The following is a 10,992-nucleotide window of genomic DNA, read 5'->3' as shown; positions in this document are numbered from 1 at the left end:
TAAGCAAGGTATCAAGAGATAATCATTTAATTTCAGGGTTCAATTTATGACAAAATCATTCAGCTTATAAAAGGAGCAAAGGATACAGTTATCTTGCAAGGTAAGTTGTTTGGTCAAAAGGTTTGTGTATACATAAATTATGGCCTTCATCATGTTCTCATTTTACACATATCATTCTAAAATTCAGAGATTCATGCAAAGATTATTACTCATAGCTAGTCGTTCACTCACGGAGTAAGGTCACACTCTCACCGGTTTTGGTTCAAGCTTTTCTTTCACAATCAATTTGTCTACTGACTAACAATTCTAAATGCAAGTTCACATTCTTGTTCTTTCTTTGTCTAACATACACACTTGCTCAAACTCATGAAAAGAAACACAAATTTCATCCTAATCATGCATTCAATCTAAAATAAAAGCATACACCCATTTTTTACAAAAAGACTGATCGAGGCCGTACCCGAATCAAATAAACATGAAACTGCAGTAACTAGGAAGTGATCCTAGGTCGTTTCCCAACGAGCAATGATAAACCAAATGTTCATAATATACTTGCAGTAACAGTAACGATTGGGGGGGTCGTTTGTTTTGTGATTTAAGGAGCAGAACAAGTAAACTGGAATACGAAACTAATAATATTAAAAATGGGTTGTTTCCTTTGATTAAGAAGCCATTCTCTTATCCTGGGTTATGGAGAATTCGTCCCTAACAGTTAACCACTTAATCCAACCCTATTTCAATTTACTAAGCGAAAATCAACTTAGGGTTGTCAATACGTGATTAGGCACCACATACACCAGTTAGCCCTTCGTCCATTAAGCATGAACGCAAGTTAGGCTCATAGGCAATTAATCGAACACGAAGAGTGCACTGATTAATGTTCACGAATTTGGGTTAACTGGTGATGGGAAAACTGCCAGGGAACCACATTATAAACGAAACATCAAAGAGATTTGGGCTTCATCCTCAGAAGGAAACAACACCAGAATATTTAGCCTTCCATAGATTCAAACAGAAAACGTAAATGAAACATGAAGCAGAAATGTAAATAAACAGAAACGTAAATGAGACAGAAATGAAAATGAAAACAGAAACGTAAATGAAAGTAGAAGAAGAAACAAGAACGAAATTGTAATTGGAAGCAGGAAACGGAAAATTGAATTACGTGAACAGTAGCATCCAAGCAGAAAAACGTAAAACCATAAACAAAGCTCTGAATAATGAATGGCATAACAAAATGGCCTTGCACGAATCCCAAGGCTGCTATTTAAAAAGAGTCACTCAAAGTCATTGGGCCATATTACAATACTCTGGCCCAAAACGAAATAAACACTGAACCACATAAAATAAAATTGCGAAATTTCCTAATTAGAAATTAACTAAGGTAAGCGCTGCTTTAATTGCCCTCTTCAAATCCACATCCAAAATCCGGATTAAGCCCAATGTTTTATTAATTCCTGAAATTAGATTAAAAACATCAAATTAGCTAAATGAGCCCATATAATAAAACTGCCTAATTAATTGACAATTAAGACCAATCAGTAATTAAAATGGTGCAAAAAGGGTTTAGAAAATAGAAGAAAATGATGGCACATCAAAGACAAAAGTGCTTCATTGCCATATCATCAAAATCAAGTCAAACTGTTCAAAATGCTTCAGAATAAGCAAACCAACTATCCATAAATAAAACTAACAAAAAGGAATTAATGTACTAAAACCATGACCATCATAATAATAATCTAAAAGGCACAAAAAATATCATCAGGAATTCAAAAATCCTGTGATCGGTCCTGAGTATCCTGTGTCTGAACATCCTCCTCATCTGTTAAGTGAAGCACAACGGTAGTTGTAGGAGAGGTTTTCGGAGACAAGACAGGTGTAGTCTGATCCTCAGGAGTGGAAGGGTCTGCTGCCTGCTGAAGTGAAGCTATATTTGTCACTGGTTCTGAAGGCTCGAAAGTGGCCTCAAGAGATTTCTCAGAAGTGGTTGCAGCTTCTTGTGTTTGATCTGCCTTCTTCCTTTTGACCAAGGGCTCTGGAGTGGTAGTCTCGGATGACTCATCCTCCATCTGTTGTGGTACCTGGGTTGGGGACCTTCACCTTCCCTGTGAAGAGAAGACTGAGTTCCGGGCCAGGCTACCCACTCATTAAACTGCTCTACTGAAGGAATAGAGTTTGGAGGTGCCACCATCTGTAAACTTTGTAATAAGATAATCTGCCCCTGATGGATGTTTTGAAGCACGGCTTCAAGACGCTGAAAATCTGCATAAGCTGGGGCAGAAGGAGCTGCTAGGGTACATGCTGGAGGAGGAGCTGTAGATGTGGAAGGGGCCTCAACTAGCCTTGTCCTCACTCTCCTGGCCTCTCTGATAGTAACTGTCAAATCATCAGGGTTCCAACAGTTTTTCCTGATATAGGCCAAGTTAATGACTGGGCTCAGGTGTTTGAAGACCAAGCTGTCAGAAGCAACCCCTTTGGACTTACATAAAGCGGTGATAAGAGCAGGGAACCCAAGTCAAGAAGAGTTAGACTGGGCCATAGATGTAATCTGACCAGAGATGAGAGCTCCCACATTCATGTCCATTTGAGAGACTAGGCCAAAGATCAGCCTAGCTCGATCTACTGTCAGGTCCAAGGTGCGGGAAGTAGAAGCCAGGTTGGAGCATGAGAGAACACTCCACACCTAAGCAAGAGTTGTTAAATCTTTCCTGAGAATCTTCCCAGGGTGGCCTTCAGCATTCAAAACAAACCTCCGACCTGGGATACATAAGGCAGCCTCAATTTCTCTAATATCAGTGGGCAACCTGCAGTATCTGGAATATGCGGGTAAGGTTTCACCCTCAGCTAGTACCATGGGTGTCTCCAGAAAGGTGTTGAGGCTGTTTGCATCAATATTCACCAAGTGGCCTCTGACCCTAACTTGCTTTGGTGAAGGCCCTTCAGAGCTATAAAGGTTGGCATAAAACTCCTTCACCAAAGCTAGATCTATGCTGCTATCAACTAAATTGCTGAGGCGTTTATGGAAGTTATGCCTCTCTAATTCAGCCTTAAACTCGTCCAACTCAATATGGTATATTTCTACCTTCCTCTCAGGCAGTATATGTCTTCCTAGAACATTATCTGTGTATCGGGTCCAGGCCTCAAAGGAGTGGAATCTCCTTGTATCATATTGAGTTGTGGGCCTTGTACCAATACTTTTTCTCTTTCTGGAAGCCATCTGCAGACAAAGGAATCAAACAGTTGATCAGGACTCAATTTATTAAAAATCAAAACTGAAAAATGAAACTAAAAAAGACATTGGCCGCTTAGCGAGTCATGGCCCGCTTAGTTGGCCTTTGCAAAAAAAAACACTACCACTTAGCGACATGTTGAGCCACTTAGCGGAAGTTGCAGAAATTCAGCTTCTGCAGAATTGGCTTAGCTGGATAGTGCCTGCTAAGCTGAACATCTGCTGCAAGGATATGCACTAAGCTCATTAAAGGTTGCACTTAGCGGCACCAACTCTTCAAAAATTTCACTAAGTATTGGGATCTTAGCGAGCGAAGCTCGCTTAGCTCAGCGGATTCCGCAACAAATCGCGCTTGGCCCAGAAAAGCTCGGCTTAGCGCGCGGCTATCAACAAAAAATTGTCTAAGTTACCTGGGCTTAGCGATTCAACCTCGCTTAGCCACAGGTAGTTCAGCAAAAGGATGAGTATTCATCCTCAAAGGATGAACTCGCTTAGCGCAGTAAGCGCGCTTAGCTAGTTCTTCAGAGAATGCCTCTATACAATAAGTACTGATGAACTTGCTTAGCACAGCATGCTGGCTTAGCGAGTTCATCGCATTTTCTAGAAAACATAGTTCGTTTTCTTGCACTTTTCAAGCCTCTAAAAGGCATATCAGACATGAAATGTGTGCATCATACTCAATATAGTATACAAGCGTACATAGTCCTAATCTTAAACTAATTCTAACAAAACATTAAAACCCTAAAAATCTAAAACTACAAGTGAAGTCTTCTATCTTGAAGTTTGGACAAGAAAACAGAGAAAAGGAATCAAGGAACTTACTTGGATGGTGTATGGTTTTTGCTTCGAAGTTGATAATGCAAAAAGAAAGCACAGATGCAAAATGTGCAAATTTTTGGAGAGAGAGAATGCAAAGACGAAGTTTCCGAAATCTGGCAAGTGTGAGTGTAACTGTTGTTACACTCACTTAAGCAGTTTTTTGATACTTTCGCTTAGAGGACCGCTGCGCTAAGCGAGCCAGTGAGACGTTTGGTTTCTCAACGAGGCTCACTTAGCAGGCCCGCGCGCTTAGCCGACATTTCAAATTCAAAATAAGTTTTTTTTTGCACACAAGCTTGGCTTAGCGCAAGGATAAGACCACTTAGCGAGGTTTGCAGATCCGAAAAGTTGCAACTCTCGCTAAGCCAGGCTCTGGCCAGCTTAGCTAAAATGATGCATCTTAAGTACAGAGAAGCATGCGCTTAGCTGATAAGGACTCGCTTAGCGCTCACATTGCCGCAGGGAATTCAGCTTGGCGGCAACGACTCGAGCTTAGCCAAAGTGTATGATGGGCTTAGCAATCAGGCTGCAGCTTAGCCGAATTCAGATCGAATTAAAGTTGGCATAGCTCAACCTTGGCCAGCTTAGTGGACCAAATCAGCCTCAGATGCAAGGGTTGGGCGCTAAGCGCTTGAGACTCGTGGCTTAGCGCATGAACAAATACGCGATTAGCGAAAGGACTGTTTTTCAAAAAATATTTTCTAAGTTATTTTTCAGTCCTTTTTCCAAGAAATTGAAACCCTTATGTTTAACATTCAAGGATAAGCTGATATACTCCAATGCATAAATTATAAAGCAAGTTCCACATGATATATTGCATGAAAAACAGAGATAACAGAAATTAAAACTGGGTTGCCTCCCAGGAAGCACTTCTTTAATGTCATTAGCTTGACGCATAGCTTAATACCTTCAAGGTGGCATCTACATGACATAGAACACATTTTTCTTGCAGTTTCTCCTTTTAGCTAGAAATTCCATGAACTTCATGTAGAATGGAAGTACAATCCAAATTATTTCAAGAAAGGTGGTAGTGATTAAAGAAAGAATGGCACTTAAGGTTTCCTCATGCTCTCCTTGCCTTCTTTTCTTGTCAATCCGTTGATGAGGAAGGTTATTGATTTGGAGAATACTTTCTTGATTGTTTTCTACTATTGAGTACTTCTCCCATTGTTGTTGTGCTTGTTCCTCATCTTTTTCTCTTGACTCATGCTCTTTTACAGGGTTTTCCTCTTGAGCTTCAACCTTTACAAAGTATTTTTCTCGTCTGGTCATAAATTGAGTTACTTCTTCTGCCAGCACACCAACCTGGATTTCTACACTTTGGAGTGCTTGTTGAGTTGATTTAGTTGTTTCCTTGAATTGCATCAACAATTTATCCAGATTGGATCCTCTTTCTGCTTCATTGTGATAATCAGATTGTTGGTATGACTCCCATTGATAACCTACAGAAGACTGGTTCCTTTCAAATTGAGTTCCCTGCTGTTGCACAGAATAACAGTAACCTTTAGAGCTAGCTTGGTATGTCATGAAGTCTACCAAATTACTTTCAAGATCAGGGGCTCTATCTTTCTCATGGTAATCGTACATGACCAATTCCTGTTTCCGGTCAAAGTTATTTATAGAATAAAAATAACAACTACCCTTGTGATGTTTTCCTTCGGCTAAATCACAATTCATTAATGGAATTGAGATAATAATCTTCATGATATAGCAGTGAAAGAGTTGCCTTATTTAGGAATAACTAGATCACCTGTAGGATAGTCTATACATGCAGAATACTCATTATTGGTGATGCTCTCCTTCCGGCAAGTGCACTAGATTACACAAGTAGTATAAAATGGTAAGAACCGAGTATCGAACTCTCGGGGAACTTGTGTTTTTTGGTAAGCTATTTCAGCAAATAGGTGTCTGGTGTGTAAAGATAAGTGTGAATATGAACAGGTGTGTAAACTATCTGTGCAAAAAGGAAAATCACGCAAGAGAAATGATGTGTAAAAACAAGTAAAAAACGCATTGGCCTTCTTAATAGGTGCCTGATGCTAAAAAGATATTCTCTATCTAATAATGCTCATGTGTTCCTATGGTGTCTCCTGAGATACTAATCCTCGATTCCTCATGATAGTTTAGCCTAATCCTGATCAAGCATCATCCGCAAATTCCTCTTGTTGGACTAAACTCAACCAGGACCGCATTAAGACACACATACACAACTAAATTATCGCACCCTGATTCCTCGTGATAGTACGACAACTTAGCCCTGTACTATCAAGGACTTTAGAATCAGACCAATTTCCACTGTTGAATGACCCTAACAAAGCATGCATCAACGTGATCAAGGTAAAAGCATACTAGAGTGAAAAGCAGATAGCACAGAGAGAACACAAAACATCATTAAATAGATAGAAATATATTTACATCAGGTACCTACAGGTAAGATCCAACAGAGGATTTAGCTTTCCATAACCAGGAAGCCTTCTTTACAACAAAGAGAAGAACAAGATGAAAGATTGCAAAAATACAAGTGGTGAGGATGTCTCCTTCACCTCTAGGATCTCACAATCACTCACAAATTCATCTCAAGCTCTCAAACTGGCTCCTGCTTCAAGCTCTAGTCTCTACAGATCTTCATACAACAAAATCTCTCAAAACTCTCTAGAACTTTGACCTTTCTCTCTCTAGAATCTCTAGACATGCAAAGCTCTGAATCCCAGCCCAAACTCTCTTCACAAAATCTGATTTCTGGCTTAAATAGGTGGCCTTGTTCGTGCTCATGCGCTTAGCGCAATTATGGACCTCTTAGCACCATTATGGACCGCTTAGCGCACATTAGTGAATTTTGGCTTAGCGCGTGCCTTTCTCGCTTAGCGGATGGATTGAAGCGATGCGCTTAGCAAATCTGTACAGCTCATCTTCTTCCAGAATCTTCCTCGCGCTTAGCCCATGAGTGTTGCGCTTAGCGGACGCTCACTAAGCCAGCAGATTGGCTTAGCGAGAAGGTGCAAAAAAAACACTTTTCAAAGCTTGCCTAATTAACCTGAAATTGAGAGAAAATGATTATTAAACACACAAAATGGAAGTACTAAGTATTTATTACCTATACTTAACAGAAAATACTTATAACACAACAAAATAACCATAAATTGGAAGAGTTTGATACAATTTACACAAGTTTTATACACAAAAGTTAGTCGTGTTCACCGACTAACACCATGCAGCGCAAAGGGAAGCATCTCGTGCCAATCCTTGTATGACACGGTCATCTTCTGAACTATATCTTCTTGATATTTTTATTAGCGGCCTCAACTGCCTCATTCATCTTAGGCCAGTAAGGCATGGAATTATGGTGTTAGATTTTGAAATCCTCACACATCTCCTTCATCATCTTGTTGTTCAGATTGGTGGCATTGAAGGTGATAATTTTCCTTAGCAACCCATATCGGCAAATTATCTCCCTTTTGATGAAACTAATCACGACACTCCTAGTCGCATTAGCATATGAAGCTACTTCAACCCATTTGGTGAAGTAGTCAATGGCAACTAAGATGAAGTGATGTCCGTTTGAAGCTTTAGGCTCAATGGCCCCAATCACGCCTATGCCCTACATAGAGAATGGCCAAGGTGTTGCCAAGACGTTCAAAGGTATGGGAAGGGCATTGACATTATCAGCGAAGGCCTGGCACTTATGGCATTTTCTCACATGGATGCAACAATCGCTCTCCATAGTGAGCCAGTAATATCCCGCTCTCCGAATTTTTTGAGCCATGGCATGTGTTAGTCATCATTTACGACTAACTTTTGTATTGAAAAGTTTTATAATATTTATGTCTTTTCCCCAATTTATGGTTCTTTTTGTAGGATTGTACATATTTCTTATGTTTAGTTTAATTTTACTCAGTAGATATTCCCAATATTGTGAATTAATGTGGTTCAACTTTAGTTTTAGGCTAAGGGATGAAGAAGAAGAAGAAGGTTGAAGCAGCTAGTGTCTTGCTAAGTGAGGCATATGTGTTTAGCGAGTAACATCTACTAAGTGAGGCACTCAGCTCACTTAGCGAGTTGGAGGAATCTGGAAGAGAATTTGCCATTCATGCACGCGCCCAGCTCACTCAACAAGTCATTTGTCTCTTTTCGGGCTCAACGCTCCCAGCTCGCTAAGCGAAAATTCACTAACTCGCGCTTAGCGGGAAAATGGCCCTAAGCGAGCCTTCAAGATCAAAAAGCCCTTAAAAGACTAAAGTTAGCGAAAAATAGGAAGGGCAGAGAGTAAGCAGCAGTGAGAGACATATCAGAAGAGAAAATAGAGCAAATGAGAACCAAAAATCTCAGCTTTCAAGAGGATTCTAGGTTTAGGAGTGATTTTTAGGTTTCTAGAGGTGGAGGAGACATCCACACCACTGTGTAATCTTAATTTTACTTCAAAAACCTCATTTTGTTGTTTAAAGGTGATAACTTGCAATGGAAGGTTAAGTCTCTTGTTGGGGATTTCTGCTGAGCTTTGATGTAAAACTCTTCATTATCTATTTTAAAGTTTTTTTTATGTGTTCATTGCTTCTATCTGCAATTAATTCTTGCTATGTTGACCATCACCATCACTCTTGGAAAACCCTCATGATAGCTTCCTCTTAATGAGTCACGAAATTTGAAAACATTTTGGAAGCTTAGAGACTCATTGACAAGAGAGCTATTTATAAAGAATTTATTATACAATGGATATAATCGATTACGACCATTTTGTAATTTGTTAAACCACTAAAAACATACTTGGGTTTCATCTAAGATCAATATAATCGATTACCAATACCTGGTAATCGATTAATTTGATCTTACAAAGCCATCTAAGAAAGTTAGAAGTATTGTAACATATTACCAAAATCTTGTAATTGATTACCAACATCTCTTAATTGGTTACAAAGAGTTTAAGAGACTCTTTCTAATATGAGAAGCAATGTAATTGATTACCAAAAAGGTTGTACTTGATTAATTCAACAAATCTTGTTAGAACAAAGCTTGAAGCACTTAGTTTAGTTTTGGTTTGATAATCTTGCAATGCCTAACATATTTTAATAGATGAGGCATTTGTATTGAATGTTTTAGACTAGGCATGTTTGTGATATAGTTTTAATCATTTTTCATGCTTAATGTTTGATCAATTATGAAGTAGATGAAGATTTCTTTTTCTCTAAGTTTCTTAAGAACTCACTTCTACTTGAAATTTGGCTAGCAGCATCGAATTAATCGATTGTCTCATTTGGTAATCGAATGCCCAAACCAGTTTTAGAAGAAGGAAGGTTCTACAACTTAGGTAATAGATTACCCCATATGATAATTGATTAATGTTGGACTTTTGGCAAGCGTACCAATTGTCATTGTTGGTTACACATTTATAAAAGAGTTACTTAATTCATTTGGATAAAGGTTATCAGTTCAATAGTTATGTACAAATTTAGTCAAATGTCATTGGTTTTGGTTCAACTAACTAAAGATAACTTAAAATGAAAGAATAGTGAAAATAACAGATTTATGAAAATAACGGAATTATGGGAATAACAAAAATAACAAAATTTAGTGCGTTGAAAATATAAAAAATTTATGAAAACAATAATAACGAATTTAATTAATTCAAGAAAACATAGGATTGGATTTCATTGTTCATACCTTTTGTATCCTAATAAGATTAACACATATGAATTATTTTCTAAGATTACTGATGCACACATTAAGTTACCCCAAGTCGATCCCTCGCACTCGAGGTCTAAGAATATTTACCAAATATCGATCCCCCCCATATTAAGTAAATACCCCAACATTACAATTATATTCTCGTGTTTTTTGCAATCAAAATGTTATGCTCTATTCCTAACAATGTAACGTAAAGAGTAAAATCATTCAATTCAAATTCTAAGATTACTTTTCAGTCTCACTTAAAATCCAATTTCATGACACTAGTGATCAAATAGAATCAAGCATTACGAGTAAAATGAAATCACCAATAATGAGTAGAAAAGACTCATACATATATAATATCAAAAGGGATACATAAGGATACAAAGATTACATCCAATCCTTAAGAAAAACTAACTGATCGTTGCGCAGAGCATAAGACTAACAAGAGAAATGATGAAGGATATGATTCACGGCCACAACTCTGTAGAGCCTCGACTCCACTTTTCCTTTTCTCCTTCTTCTTCCTCTCTCTCTGCATTTTTCTCTCTACTGAATGCTGCTAGATCTCTTCTACTTTCAACAATACATGACTATTTATAGAAAACAGCCTAGGAGAGCAGACAAATTCGTCCAAGCGAGCTGTAGCTCACCCAGGAAAATTTGTTGCTTACTCTTGAAGGCATCCACTCGCCTAGGCTAGTTGTAGCTCGCCCAAGTGAGTTGCTTGCTTAGGGCTAAAGTAAGATCTTTAGCCCAGACGAGCTGGTTGCTAGCTTGGGTGAATTTAGGGTCATAAATCTTTGTGAAAATGTCATTTTGCTCTTCCTTTTGGCTTTGTTTTTGGATTTAACAAACAACCCTCAAAACCTTTCAAAATCATGGATTAATCTTTCATATTTAAACAAAAAAATTAGTAAATGTACAATATATATATATATATATATATATATATATATATATATATATATATATATAACAACTAGATTTAAGGATAGTTTATAAGAAAACTATTACAATCAAAAGATAAGTGCTAACAATTTAATCCCAAAAATAACTTAAATTTGGCGCTTATCAACTATCCAGCTCCTAGAAACAAAGATAAGCTCTCTGTGTGAATCTATAATCGATTACAACACATGATAACTGATTATCTAGTCGGCACAGAAGAAACTGAAATTCTCAGATTGAAACGAATTAATCGATTACCCTTTCTGATAATCGATTAACCAGTTTCTGAAATTGCAAAACAAAGGGGATTTTGATGAATTAATTGATTACTC

The sequence above is a fragment of the Glycine max genome, chromosome 5, assembly GCF_000004515.6.
Source record: "Glycine max cultivar Williams 82 chromosome 5, Glycine_max_v4.0, whole genome shotgun sequence".
Classification (NCBI taxonomy): Eukaryota; Viridiplantae; Streptophyta; class Magnoliopsida; order Fabales; family Fabaceae; genus Glycine; species Glycine max.
Note: the sequence above shows the minus strand (reverse complement) of the source record.